The 15360-nt window shown below is 38.4% G+C and overlaps 1 protein-coding gene across 1 annotated transcript in view; it reads right to left on the bottom strand.

Moving 5' to 3' along the window:
* RAD54B (RAD54 homolog B) overlaps window positions 1–15360 on the bottom strand; it is a 128063-nt gene that overhangs the window by 83147 nt on the left and 29556 nt on the right. The gene's annotated exons all lie outside the window — the stretch shown is intronic.

Raw genomic sequence — 15360 nt, 5'->3', positions numbered from 1 at the left:
GTAAAATCACCATTCACTCTGAGACCTGGCAAAATCAAGCTTTAAGACTGTAAGCAATAAAAAAAAACAGAAAAAGACATTAGTTTAGCTGTGCATACATATACACACACACACACACACACACACACACTTTAGACCACAAAAGGAAAAAGCAGTAGCATCAGTTTGTCACATTGGTTTGTCCATTTGAATCCCAGTTTGAACAAATCATAGTCATTAAACTTATTTTTTCTAGGATTACAGAGATTTCCACATAATTAAATGAATTATAATACATTTAGGCCTATTCACTATATCTGTCATAATTTCCCAATGGGTCTTATTAATTCTTTTGAGGACTAGATACAAATAGAGAAGCAACTCACAGCATCTATTACCACATTATTCATATTCATTCGATTGACAAGCATTTATTAGATGCCTTCTATTGTGCCAGATACTGGGGATACAATGGCAAAAGTAAAACATTCCCTTCCCTCAAGAAGCTTAGATTCTAAGGAAGAAAGAGGGAGGAGAGATAATATGCTACAGCAAGTTATTCTATAAAACTGTCTGATTAAAAAAAAAACCTTTTATTTAAGTCTCTATATAAAGGAAAATGTGGTAAACCAGAGAATAAAGAGTTAAGGAAATAATATTTTATAGTATTGTCTTCCTTGAATAATGAATACTACAAAAGTTCCTTCCTGAATATCAGAGAATTTCAACTTCTTGGTCATTCTAGGAAAGCTGAGATAAGGGAACTTACTGTTTTAATGTGAATGAAAAGATAAAGGGTGAGAGAGCAGTAAAGCTGCTTGCAAGATGTTAGAATCTATAAAGAATTGTTTTAGGAATTCTACTGTTTTAGGAAACCTACTGCTCCAAGTCCCTCTTAACAGGGTTGAGAAACAAAGAACAACATTTTCATTCAGTGAGGAAAGCAAAATGACATAAGTAGTGTGAGGTTCTCTGCACCTGTACCAGACCCATCATACCTCTAACACTGACTGTTACCATTAAAACAGAATATAAATGTATAGTAGATAAATGTAAAACAGCAATGTTAATTTTGTTTCTGTTGAGTGGTAGGCTAGGGCAATCATCCATTGTCCACTAAAGGCTATAAAAAGCTACAGTAACTATTTGAAAAGTACTTCTTTATCTATTTAAAATACCCATCATTAACTTCATTCACCACATAATAGTACCTCCTACTGAAATCCACTTAGCTACGTAAGTCCTAGTTTAATCTACTCCCTCAAACCACTTAGGTCATTTTGCTTTCCTCCCAGAATGAAAATGTTGCTCTTTGCTGCATTTAAATATTCCTTTCTCAACACTGTCAAGAGGGACCTGGAGCAGTAGATTTCCTAAAACAGCAGAATTCCTAAAACAATTCTTTATAGATCCTAACATCTTGCAAGCAACTTTACTGCTCTGTCACCCCTTCTCTTTTCATTCACATTAAAACAGTAAGTTTCCTGATCTCCGCTTTCTAGAACATCCAAGAAGTTGAAGTTCTGGGCTGCACTTGGGAGATTTGCGATAGTGAGCCACTTTTACCCTAGGCAACTTTCTAAGACTGTAAACTGATAAGAAGCAGCCAATCTGCACTGGTAGAGGGAGTTCAGAGTGTCCCCTTACCTAGCAGTTCCCTATGCCAATGATATTACAGGTCCACTCTACAGCATGATACCTGGAACAAAGTTCTTAAGTGCTTACTGACCAAATGACTAGTTGTTTCTTTCTTTTTTTTTTTTCAAAGGCAATTGGGGTTAAGTGACTTGCCCAGACTCACACAGCTACTGAGTGTCAAGTGTCTGGTCTGAAGCTGGATTTGAACTCAGGTTCCTTCCTAAGGTCCTCCTGACTCTATGGCTGGTGCTCCATGTGTTGAGGATGGGAGCCAGACACCAAAAAAGAAAAACCCTGGACTTTCCCACAAGGCCAAATCTCTGGTTTTTGCCTGAGGCTATAATCCCATCAACTGGCCCTTCATAGGAGCTACACCTAAACTCCCAATTCCATTATATCCCTATGACCCCTGGGCATTTCCCACCCTTAATCCTAGCTAGGCTCCATTCTCCCTCCTCTATAAGGTCCAGGTCCCAGGCAGTCTGTTCACCCCAGCTCACTGGCCACTCCTATTCAGATCTTCCTTAGACCCCTCCTCCAGTCACCCCAAACTACTTGGCCACTCCTAGATCCCTCCCACAATCTATCTGTATACAAAGTCCATCTTGTCTTCATTAAAGTGCTTAGAATCTTAAAATCTAGCCACTGCTTAGATTCTTACAATCTAGCCAATAGCTCACTAACATTCAGACTCCTTAAGAGTCTGCCCAATATGACAGATGTTTTAATAAACCTTGTCTTTGGCTGAAAGAAGGCTTGGGTCGAATTCTTTCGGGCAGGATCTGCATGTTGTGAAATTAGGGTCCCAGCTCCCCTAAACCCCTAAACTTCAACATACCCACTGCACCACCTAGCTGTCCATGATCAGTTATTTCTATTGTTATGTATCTTTAAACAACTCTCTGTTGCTGACTCATATCAACTCCCCTCAAATCCTTAGTAGTCCAAGCTGCCTAAATGAGGGGCTGGCCAGTTGCAGTTGGGTAATTTCTCTTTCCTTCTCCCCTTCTCCTCCCCAATCCTCTACCTCTATTCTGCCCAAAGGAAGGTTAATTTTCATGACCAAAACCTACCTAGTTAACTAAGAGTTTACCCGCTGGATTTCTCTTTCAAAGACCAGGCCTTGAACCCAATTCACTCTGGATCTCATTGACTGGACAACAATGTGTCCCTGCCCAGACACTACTTAATGGTTATTTTTTTGGGCCCTCAGGCTCAGAGTGAACATAATTAGTAACTGTTCCTCCTTTGACCAGCAACTTGGAGGGCCTTCCCCTCCCAGTTAGGTGTTTTTGTTTGTTTGTTTTAAATTAAAGGGACCAGGTCTTGACTCACTAGTTAAAGAGACCTATTCACTGAATGGGCATTGCCTCACTCAAAGTGAGCACCTAAAAGGACCTTAGCTTAAAAGCCCCAGGGTCTCTCATAGCATCCAATTGTCCTGATGAGTATCTAGCCAATGGACCCAGATGGCTCTGAAGGAGAAAGTGAGGCTAGTGACCTTGCACAGCCCTCCTTCACTCCAATCAAAGTAAAGTCATGTCATCATCTCCCTGATGTCATGGTCCTCTTTGAGAACAAAGGACAAATACAACAACAAGAAGTGTCTTTCCATAGAACATTCAACTTTCAGTGGTTTAAACTTAGTGATTACTTCTCAGGAGTGGACAGAGTACTAGGTCTGGAGTTAGGAAATTTGACCTCAAACACAGAATAGCTGTGTGACCAGGGACAAATCACCAAACTTCTGTCTGTTTATTTCCTCAGCACAAAAATGGAGATTAGCACCTACTTCACAGGGTTGTTGTGAAGATCAAATAAGATAATATTTGTAAAGCACTTAGCACAGTACCTGGCACAGTACTAGCAGGTGCTTAATAAATGTTTGTTCTTTTTCCTTCTCCCTCCCCCAATACTGCAGTTACAGATACCATAATTTAGAAGCTAAACCACTCAATAGCTATTAGAATAAAAGTTTGTGGCATATGTTCAATTAGTTGATATTTGGAAATTTTAGCTCTCTAAAAAATCCCATTATAGGGGCAGCTAGGTGGCGCAATGGATAGAGCACCAGCCCTGAAGTCAGGAGGATCTGAGTTCAAACCCAGCCTCAGACCAAACACTTGACACTTACTAGCTGTGAGACCCTGGGCAAGTCACTTAACCCCATCACCTCAAAAAAAAAAAAAAATCCCATTATAGAATCACAGAGGCTCTCAGAGAATGAAAGACAATGAACCTGAAAACAAGAAAAACTAAGGTTGAATACTTGCTAGGCCATTACTAGCCTTTTCACCCAGGGCCAGTATGTAATCTCTCTTGACTCAGTTTATCCACCTTTTTTTAAAAGTAGAAATAATAGAGGGCGGAGCCAAGATGGCAGAATAAAAGCAGTGACTTGCTTGAGCTCTCCCCCAAACCGCTCTAAATACCTATAAAAAATGGCTCTAAACAAATTCTAAAGCAGCAGAACCCACAAAAAGACAGAGTGAAACAAATTTCCAGCCCAAGACAACCTGGATGGTTGATCAGAAAGGTATATCGTGCCAGGCTGGGAGAGAAGTGCAGCTCCGCGTGAGCACACAGGCCACAATGAACCTGGAGCAGGCCCCAGAGCACTGAATCGCAGGCAGCTGTGGTGGTTTCTAGACTTCTCAACCCACGAACGCCAAAGACAACTTAGAAGGTCAGTGGGAAAAGTCTGTGTCTGTGGAGAGAGAAGCAAGGTGGTCTCAGCTCCAGTCTTGGCGCCGGGGCAGTGGCTGCCTCCTGAGCTTCTGGCGCACAGACTGAGGGGGAATCGAGTGGCTGATGGGGGGGGGGGATTGCAAGGATCTCTCTGCTGGTGCAGGATTCTCTTGCTTTGCCCGTGCTTGGATCTGAGTCATAGTTCTGGGTGGCGCTCCTGGGGCTAGGAGGAAGGCTTGCATGGTGGAGCTTGTAGTGCCTGTGGAGAGGAAAACCTCCTCATAGTTCCAAGACAGAAAAGAGTGCTCATAGACCAGAGCTCAAGCCAGGAAAGGAGTAAACACCTGCCCTTGATCATAGCACCTTGGAAGAACTGAAAATTTATAGGTCTCTAGAAGTATCTCTGAAAACAGCTGCACAAAACCCCTGAAGCTTGGGACAGTATATTCTCCACACTGGAAACAGACTCCTACCTTAACAAAGAGTTTATAACTCAAGTAATTGGCCAGGATCATGAGCAAGCAGAGCAAAAAGAGTCAGTCTATATTATCTTATGTTGGTGACAAAGAAGATCAAAACATACAACCAAAAGGAGACAACGAAGCCAAAGCTCCTACATCCAAAGCCTCCAAGAAAAATATGAATTGGTCCCAGGCCATGGAAGAGATCAAAAAGGATTTGGAGAAGCAAGTAAGAGAAGTAGAGGAAAAACTGAGAGTGATGCTAAAGGAGACCCAAAAAAATACTAAAGAAAATAACACCTTAAAAAATAGCCTAACCCAAATAGCAAAAGAGGTCCAAAAAGCCAATGAGGAGAAGAATGCCCTTAAAAGCAAAATTGGCCAAAAGGAAGTCCAAAAGATTACTGAAGAAAACACTTTCTTAAAAATTAGAATGGAGAAATTGGAAGATAGGGACAATTTGAGAAATCAAGGCACTGTAACACTAATCCAAAGGAATGAAAAAATAGAAGACAATGTGAAATATCTCAATGGAAAAACAACTGACCTGGAAAATAGATCCAGGAGAGAGAGCTTAAAAATTATTGAACTATCTGAAAGCCATGATCAAAAAAAGAGCCTAGACATCATCTTTCAAGAAATTATCAAGGAAAACTGCCCTGATATTTTAGAACCAGAGGACAAAATAGAAATTAAAAGAATCCACCGATCACCTCCTGAAAGGGATCCCCAAAGGAAAACTCCTAGGAATGCTGTAGCCAAATTCCAGAATTCCCAGGTCAAGGAGAAGATATTCCAAGCAGTCAGCAAGAAACAATTCAAGTACTGTGGAAACACAATCAGGATAACACAAGATTTAACAACTTCTACATTAAGGGTCCGGAGGGCATGGAGTATGATATTCCGGAGGGCAAAGGAGTTAGGACTACAACCTAGAATCACCTACCCAGCAAAACTGAGTATAATCTTTCAGGGTAAAAAATGGTAATTCAATGAAATAGGGGACTTTCAAGCATTCCTGTGGAAAAGACCAGAGCTGAATAGAAAATCTGACTTTCAAATACCAGACTCAAGTGAAACATGGAAGAGGTAAATAGGCAACAGTAATCATAAGAGACTTATTAAGGTTGAACTGTTCACATTCCTGCAGGGAAAGATGATATTGTAACTCATGAGTCCTTTGTCAGTATTAGGGTAGTGGGAGGGGAAAAAATTATAGGTATGTATGTATAGCTAGATAGATAGACAGAGGACACAGGGGGAGTTGAAGATGAAGGAGTGATATCTGGAAAATAAAATTAAGGGGTGAGCTAGGATTATACTGGGAGAAGGAGAAAGGGAGAAGTAGAATGAGGTTAAATATCTCACATGAAACAGACAAAAAAAGGCTTTTACGGTGGAGGGGAAATGGGGGAAGGTGAGAGGGAATGAGTGAATCTTACTCTCAACGGATTTTGCTTAAGGAGGGAATAAGATACACGATGGGGTATGGAAATCTATCTTACCCTACAGGAAAAAAAGGGGGGAAGGGGACAAGAGAGCAGGGGGTTGATAGAGGGGAGGGCAGATTGGGGAAGGGGACAATCAAAAGCAAACACTTCTAAGGAGGGACAGGGTCAAAAGAGAGAACAGAATAAATGGAGGGTAGGACAGAATGAAGGGAAATACACTTAGTTTTTCACAACAGGACTACTATGGAAGTGTTTTGCATGACTACACATCTATAACCTGTATCGAGATGCTTGCCTTTTCAATGACGGTGGGTAGGGAGGGAGGAAGGAAGAAAATTCGTAACCCAAAATTTTAGAAACACATGTTAATAATAAAAAAATTGAAATAAAAAAAAGTAGAAATAATACCTATACTGTTGTTAGCACTTAGCACAGAATTTGGAACACGGTAATAAGCACTTGACAAATGCTTATCAACTGTTGACTGTTTCCTAGAATAACTGTGGGGGGAACAAAACACTTTATAAGCTATCAAATACTATACAGGGTATTCCAGAAGTCTTTGTGAAGTTTTAAGTTTTAATACTTAAGTAGCTTCTTAAAGATACACTAAGACTTCTGGAACACCCAGAAATGTAAATGTATAAATGTAAGTTATTATTATCTATATAACTAGATGTCAAATTCTGTTTAAATACTGGCATTGACAAGAATTCATTATCTCAAAACAGTTCATTCCATTTTTACCTCAGAATGAACCAAAATTTGCTTCCCTTTCATTTCCATACAATGATTCTGGTTCTTACCTCTAATAAGACTGAAGAGGATAAGTTCAATTTTTGACAGGCTAGCTCTTCAAATATTTGAAGAAGATTGAGTCCCCTTCTAATTCATTTCATGCACAAGATAAACAACCCCACTTCCTACAGTTATTCCCTAAGAAAGGTCTGTGTTCCCTCACAATTATAGTTACCTTCCATTTGTCAATGTTCTTAAAATACTGTTTGTTCCCAGAACTAAAAATATGTGGCTTAAGCAAAATACTGTGGGACTACGGTTTCCCTCGTTCTGGATCTTCTAATTCTATTATTGTAGGTTAAGTCTACATCAGCTTTTCTGACACCCACATAACGATTCTGACTCATAGTAAGCTTGCAGTTACCAAAACTCTTAGCCACTTTTCACATTAGTTAATCTAGTTCTTATCTTTTATTTGTACAGTTCATTTTTAAAACTAGGTTCAAGGGGGCAGCTAGGTGGCACAGTGGACAGAGCACCAGCCCTGAAGTCAGGAGGACCTGAGTTCAAATCCAGACTCAGACACTTGATACTTAATAGCTGTGTGACCCTGGGCAAGTCACTGAACCCCAACTGCCTAACCAAAAATAAAACTAGGTTCAAGATTTAACATTTTATCCTCTACTGAAATTCATCTTGTGCATTGGTCCACTGTCAATGATTCCCCCAAAAAATTACCATGGATTTATTTTATATTATATTATGTTATGTTATATTATATTATATCATATCATCATATCATATCATATCATATTATATGCATGTTGCCTACTCCAATAAAATGTAGGCTTCCTGGGAACTAGAAAAGGTTCATTGTTATCTTGGTACCTCAATACCTAGTATAGTGTCTGGCATAAATATGTCCTTTACGAAATGCTTGTTGACTGATGATGATGATGATGATGGTGATGACTGCTGGAATTTACATAGCACTTTACACGTTAATTTATTCATACTATCCTAAAAGGCAGGTGCTATAGTTGTTCCCATTTTATAAATGAGAACACTAATGCTGATAGAGATTAAGTGACTTGCCCATGATCTTAAAGTAAGTACAATAAGCGTATAAGGTAGGTTTAGAAACCAAGTCTTAACTACAATTTCAGCACTCTGTGTATTTCATTTCTAATTCTGATTGATTCTGAGCTTCCCTAAACTGGTCTCCCACCTCATAAATTTGAGCAAATAAAGCTTGTGTGCTGTGGGTAAGCTTTAGCTTAAACTAGCTAGACAAAACTGACTAGGTGATTAATTATTCCTATCCATACGGATCTTTAAAACACTCTCTATTGCTGACTCCTATATCAATTCCCCTCAAATCCTTAGTGTTCTTCCACAGAATATTCAGTGGTTTAAACTTAATGATTAAGTGATCACTTCTCAAGAGTGGACAGAGCACTACACCAGAGTTAGGGCACTATTTTGGGACTTCTCTAATGAACTTCTCCATCAAGCCCTAGGGACAATCATTATTAGGATAACCTGGTCCTCCAGCAAGAACTCATCAGCTTTGGAACTGTACCTCTATCACTTCCCTCTGCCTTTTTTGATTGAAAGGTGAGGCCATGAACTCCAAACTTCCATTGGAGGACAAAGCTCAGTTCCAACAGCTCCTTATTTCTCACTGGCTATACTATTCTTGTCTTTTCAGTCTGAGTTTTCCATTGGTCTGTATCTTCTCCTCCTCTCAACCCTGCTTTTCCTCTTCCATTTGGGTTTTGTCCTCCCCCTTTAGACTGTAAGCTCCTTGAGGGCAGGGACTGTCTTTTTTCAATATTTGTATCCCCAGGGCTTAGCACAGTGCCTAGCCCAAAAATAGATGCTTAATATGGTTTCCTAAGTCAATATGGGGCCTGGACGCATTAGTTTTTAATTGAGTTTGAAGCCATAGGTCAAAAGTACTAAGAGGCTGTGAGCTTCCCAGCATCTCATAAGCCATCATGTGTCAGAGGCTGGGCTCACTTCTGTGCCATGCTACCTTTCTTGAAGGTACATAGGAGAGGAAAACTTGGCATTCTGTTTAGCCTAGGCATTAAAGATTCAACAATTTAAAATAAAATAATCCCTCCCCTCAAGAAGCATACATTTTTATTGGGACAAACAATATGAAAACAAATAAGTTATATATAAAGTAAATGCAAGGTAATTCTTCAGAGGAGGCAGGAATCATGAGTGTCTAAACTCTAGACCTAAAATACAGACAGATTTGAAATTTAGTTGATTTAACCAATATTTATTTAGATAATTTAAATTCAAACTTAACCTAGTATCTAGTTAGTTTAAACTTTATTTTCATCTAGCTAGCCTGCGTCCTACCTGAGCCCTTTCAATCTCACCGCCCATGGACCATTTGAAATAAATTTCTAACACCTCCAAAGGTTGTGTCATAAGCAAAGGGTAACTCCCCTTCCCTCCCAGGGAAGAGAGGGTAGAAAACCTTTCAGACTCAATTAAGACTTCACTACCTCCACTTCTTTTTCTCTCACTCTCTTCTTAATTTTCTGCAGTCTGTCTTCCAACTCTATAACTCAACTGAAACTACTGTCTTCAAAGTTACCAATGAACTTGTAATTGCTGAAACTGTTCTTTCAGTCTTCATTCTTTTGGACCTATGTAATACATTTAACACTGCTTACCACCCTAGTCCTTTTATTTTCTCCTCTCCTGGTATTCACAACACCACAATTCCTTAGATCTCATGCTGCCTAAATATCTAACTGCTCCTTCTCGTTATCCATATTATACCTCCAATTGTGGGAATTTCCCAAGGAACTGCTCTAGGCCCTTTTTTCAACTGCCTCTACACATTCTCCATAATCTCATCAGCATCCATGGGTTTAAACTATGACTTCTATGTAGATGATTCATAAATGTATTTATATATATAAATAAATACACACATATCCAGTCCCAGTCTCTATCTTGAGCTTCCATCTCACATCATAAGATGCTAATTGGGCATTTCAAACTGAATGCACCAGAGACATCACAATCTTAACACATCCAAAACAAAATTCAAAATTCATTATCTTTTAAATGGTCAAAAGATATGAACAGACAGTTCTCAGATGAAGAAATTAAAGCCATCCATAGTCATATAAAAAATGCTCTAAATCACTATTGATTAGAGAAATGCAAATCAAAACAACTCTGAGGTACCACATCACACCTATCAGATTGGCCAACATGACAAAACAGGAAAATGATAAATGTTGGAGAAGATGTGGGAAAATTGGAACACAAATGCATTGCTGGTGGAGTTGTGAACTGATCCAACCATTTTGGAGAGCGATTTGGAACGATGCCCAAAGGGCTATAAAAATGTGCATACCCTTTGACCCAGCAACAGCACTTCTAGGGCTATATCCAAAAGAGATCACACAAACGGGAAAAGGACCTACATGTACAAAAATATTCATAGCAGCTCTTTTTGTGGTGGCAAAGAATTGGAAATTGAGAGGATGCCCATCACTTGGGGAATGGCTGAGCAAGTTGTGGTATATGAATGTGATGGAATACTATTGTGCTACAAGGAATGATGAACAGGCAGACTTCAGAAAAACCAGGAAAGACTTGTATGGTCTGATGCTGAGTGAAGTGAGCAAAACCAAAAGAATGTTGTATACAATAACAGCCACATTGTGTGATGACTAATATTGATAAACTTAACCCTTCCTGGCAATACAAGGATCTAAGACATCTCCAGAGGCCTTGTGATGGAAAATGCTATCCACATCCAAAGAAAGAACTATGAAAGTTGAATTGCTATTTTTTTTTCTCTTCTGTTGAGTTTCGTTTCCTCTTTCTGATGGTTCCTCCTATTGGTTTTAATTTTTACTTATAACATCACTAATGAGAAAATATGTTTAATATGAATGTAAACGTATAGCCTATATCAGATTGTGTGCCGTCTTGGGGAGGGTGGTGGGGAGGAAAGGGGAGAGGAGAGAAAAATTTTAAACTCAAAAGCATATGGAAGTGATTATTGATAAATCAAAATAAATTAATAAAAAAAATTCATTATCTTTCCTCAAAACCACTTTTCTTTCCAACTATTTCTGTCACAGGTACCAAAATCCTTCTAGTCTTCCAGGTTCATATTCTTGAAGTTATTCTCAACTCTTCATCTTCACTCCTCCTCACTCAGATATGCAATCAATTGCCAACATTTTCATTCTTTAACTATGCAACCCCCACCTATCAGATTCCCAACTCTCTACTCACACAGCTACCACCTTAATCCAGGTCCTCATCTCCTAATCCAGAAGTTCCCAAACTTATTTGGCCTACCTCCACCTTTGGGAAAAAAAAAAAAATTACTCGGTTGCCCAGCCTCAAAACCCTTTAAAGGTTGTTTTTTTTTTAAATTTGTATCATTTCAAAAAAAATAACATTTTTTTTTGAAATTTGCATCATTTCAAAAAAATATAATTTTTTTTGAAATGATGCATCTTATATTTAATAATTTATTATAAATTTGTAAGGATTTTCCTGCATTGAAATTTTGATGATGCAATATTGTGTCAAGTAACCATATAGCATCATATTGTAAACAAGTCATTACATGCACATATTACTGCCAATGCATGCTGGACTTCCTGACAATTCAGGACACGCTTGCCTGCCAACATTTACTTGTTAAGACTTGTCAGAGGACTTGACCACTGATCAGTTATAACTTGCATTTTGTGTGTTTATTTGGAGAATAACGTAATCACTACAACTTTAACTTTGTTACATAATAGATGAAACATGAAAGTGGTTTTTCAAAATTTTCTTCTCTTCTTTTCTTATGCTTCCACTGGCCCTTTATTTTTATTCAACTTCCCCCAGTTGCACCCAAGGCCACTACTTTTCCCCCTCTATATAGTTCAAGCCCCCTCCCCCAATGAGGTGGTATCACCCACTTTGGGAACCTGTGTGACCTAATTGGTCTTCCAGCTTCAAGTGTCTCAACCACTGTAGTCCATCCTCCACAATGCGGCCAAAGATTTTCCTTAAGCACAGATCTGACTATGTGACTCCCCTAATAAATATGCTCTAAGGGCTTCCAATTGCCTCTAACATCAAATATAAACTCCTCTCTTTAGCTTTTAAAGCCCTTCAAAACCTTGCCTCAATCTGTCATTTCCAATCTCAATGGATATTGCTTCCACTTCACACTTTATGACACTGCCAAATTGGCCTTTTTGTTCATCACTAAGAACCTTCTATCTCCAACTCCCATTTGGCTGTGTGAGAAATGAGTAATTCTCTCTTGTATTTAATAACTAATTATTGTATTAGGACCAAGGATTTTCCCCTTTTCTCCTTCCTCATCCAGAAATCAAGCAGTGGGAAATCTTAGGCAGAGATTTACCCAGATCAAGATCTAATCAGATAATAAAAGAAATTCTAAGTTTGGCCTAAAGTGTACATTCCTGTTCATTGTGTTTGCCCAGACTGATCTTGGGGAAGTGTTGATTCTCACTTTTGTCAAGACAGGTGATAGGGAAATTGATAAGTCTCTGTGACCAAGATTTGGGTGACCCAAGTCACATACCCCAAGACCCTCACTGTAATCGAGCCCATCCTTTCATTGTAATATTCATTTTCTCATCAATTATTAACAATCAGAGTTGACTGTCACCCCTCGGGAACACTAACTCTTCAAAGAGCATATAAATTGTGAACCTACCACCATAAGAGGTCTTTGGTCTAAGAGAGATGGCCAAATGACCCTCCTTCTATTAATAAACATGTTGGGCTTATTAATAAAATGACTAAATTACCCAGAAAGTATGTCTTTAGGACCTTCTTAATTGTCACACTATCTCCCATATCTAGAATTTATTCTCTTTTCATCTCCACCTCAAAGAATTCTTCTTTTCCTTTAAGACATAGATCAAAAACCACCTACATTAAATCTTTCCTAATACTCTCAAATGCTATTACCCTCTTTTGAACTATATGATATTTAATTTTTTATTTATTCTTTGAACTTATGCTGTATGTATTTATATATGTACTTGTTGCCTCTCCTAGAGGCAAATTTACACTTCTAGAAAGTTAAGATTGTTTTATTAATTGTCTTGAATTTGAATTTGAAGTGCCCAAAAGAATGCCTGACACATTGTAGACAACTAACAAATACTTGTTGATTGACTAATTGAATTTGTTCTTTAATATTGTCCTTACATGAAGTGCTGCCTCTAGCAGTAGGCTAATTGACCTCCTGGTTCCCTGTCAGCATCAGAGAGACTTTGTAAAACTCTGTAAATGGCACCCCAGTGCTGGTTGTCTAAGGCTGCCTAGGTGACTCATCTCAATAGTCCTTGATGATCTAAACATGACTGGAACCAAGCCACCATAACAAGTCTACTCTGAGCTGAGAAAACCACCCACCATTAACACCCAAAGGATTGCAAGCCAGGGTCCAGATCAAAGGATCAAGTAATGCCATAAGGTGGCTACGTCCTTTGCAAGGGAATTCCTTGGTGGTAGACTATGTGAACAGTAAACCTCTGCATTTTGTGTATTTTGTCTTTGGCAAGCCAAGCAGTTTATTATTGAGACACATGTAGGCATGTGAGTCCCCAACCCTTAAGTTTCATAGGCAAACATAGGCAGTGGCTCAGTCATAAACTGGCTGCCCAGAAATCTGGATCTATGGGGTTTTTAAAATTTTTTCATTACTTTCTTTTTTTATTTTTTTATTAATTAATTTTTTATTTTCAACATTCACTTTTATTAGATTTTAAGTTGTAAATTTTCCCCTCTCCTTGCCCCTCCCCCTCCCCAAGACAGCATGCAATCTGGAACCAACAGTATTTTTAAAAAGTATTATTGGTGAGTTGACTATTACTAGAGCAGCAAATCTCAAACATTTTATTCAGAAACCTTTTACACTCTTAAAAATTATTTACATCCCCAAGTGCTTTTGTTTATTTGGGTTATATATATTGATATTTACCATATTCAAAACTAAAATTTCCTAGTATTATTATGAAAACAATTATGGTATCTAGGACCCCCAAGAAAGAGTCTCAGGGACCCAAGTAATCCCTAGATCACACTTTGAGAACCACTGAACTAGAGAAATGAATTTACTCAAGAATCCAAAAGAAGGTAAGGAAAGGAATAACATTAGATGGTCCCATTCTCTCCTTCTTTGCTGCAGTCTCTGATAAAGAGGCAGTCTGATCCAAGGCCAAACCCTCGGCATGGATTCTTGAGCCTATCTCCTACAGTGGATAGCTCCTACAGTCATACTCTCCCTTTCTCTCTGTCTCTCCCTCTTTTTCTTATCCTTAGGCTTCTCCCTTCTACGTATTTCCTGTCACCTATAAACATGCCTGAAAAAAATAAATATTTAAAAATAGTTAGCATTTACATATACAACATGCCAGGCAGTATACTATTTTACAAATTTCACAAACACTACAACTTTGGAAAGTAGGTACTATTGTAATCCCATTTTATAGCTAAAGACAATGAGGCAAATGGAGATTAAGTGACCTGCATAAGGTCACACAGATAGTAAGTATCTGAGGCCATATCTGAACTCAAGTCTTTCTGATTCCAGGTCCAGGGCTCTATCCACTTCACCACCTGCCTACTCTAGTTTCACCCACCCTTAAAAAAATCCTCACTTAACACTACCATCCCTCCTCCCCTTAAGCTATCCTCCAACCTCTCTCCTCCCTTTCAGATACTCCTAAAATAAAATCTGTCTACCCTTATTGCCTCCACTTCCTTTTCTCTCATTTTTCAACTCATTGCAGTTTGGCTTTCAACCCCCCAGGTGAAACTGCTCCGCAGAGACACCAATGTAAATGCTCATCCTTCTCAACTTCCCAACTGCATTTAACACTTGAAAACCTTCTTCTCCAGTATAGTCTCTCCTCTTAGGCTTGACTGACCTACTCTATCCAATCCTTATGGTGAGATCTTTTGCTTCTAACCAACTTCTAGTATTTATATGCACATAAATATTCAAAATGAAAAATAAGATCTCAGACTATTCACAATAAACTAAAAACCACATAAATACCTTTTCTACAGTCTTTCATTTGCAAACACTAAAGCATGTTTTTGCTTCAACAGCTAGATGGTGGAAAAATTTAAATTATTTTCATTGGCCTCAATCTTTGATGCTAAAAGTTTTTAAATAGCTAGGATTTCATAGTTCCATAATATAATCAGAATTCATGAGAAAGTTTTACATATTAATAACAGTGCTATTCATTAGAAAAGAGGTTTTCTTGGTTTTTCAAAAGAATATGCTAAGCAGTTTGACATATCTAAATTTTCTTTCATAAAAAATATAAAAACTATTATGAATTTTTATATTATCATGTCTCAAA

This window comes from Vombatus ursinus, unplaced genomic scaffold (genome assembly GCF_900497805.2).
Source record: "Vombatus ursinus unplaced genomic scaffold, bare-nosed wombat genome assembly UNPS02011767.1, whole genome shotgun sequence".
Classification (NCBI taxonomy): Eukaryota; Metazoa; Chordata; class Mammalia; order Diprotodontia; family Vombatidae; genus Vombatus; species Vombatus ursinus.
This window is presented reverse-complemented; position numbering and strand designations above follow the sequence as displayed.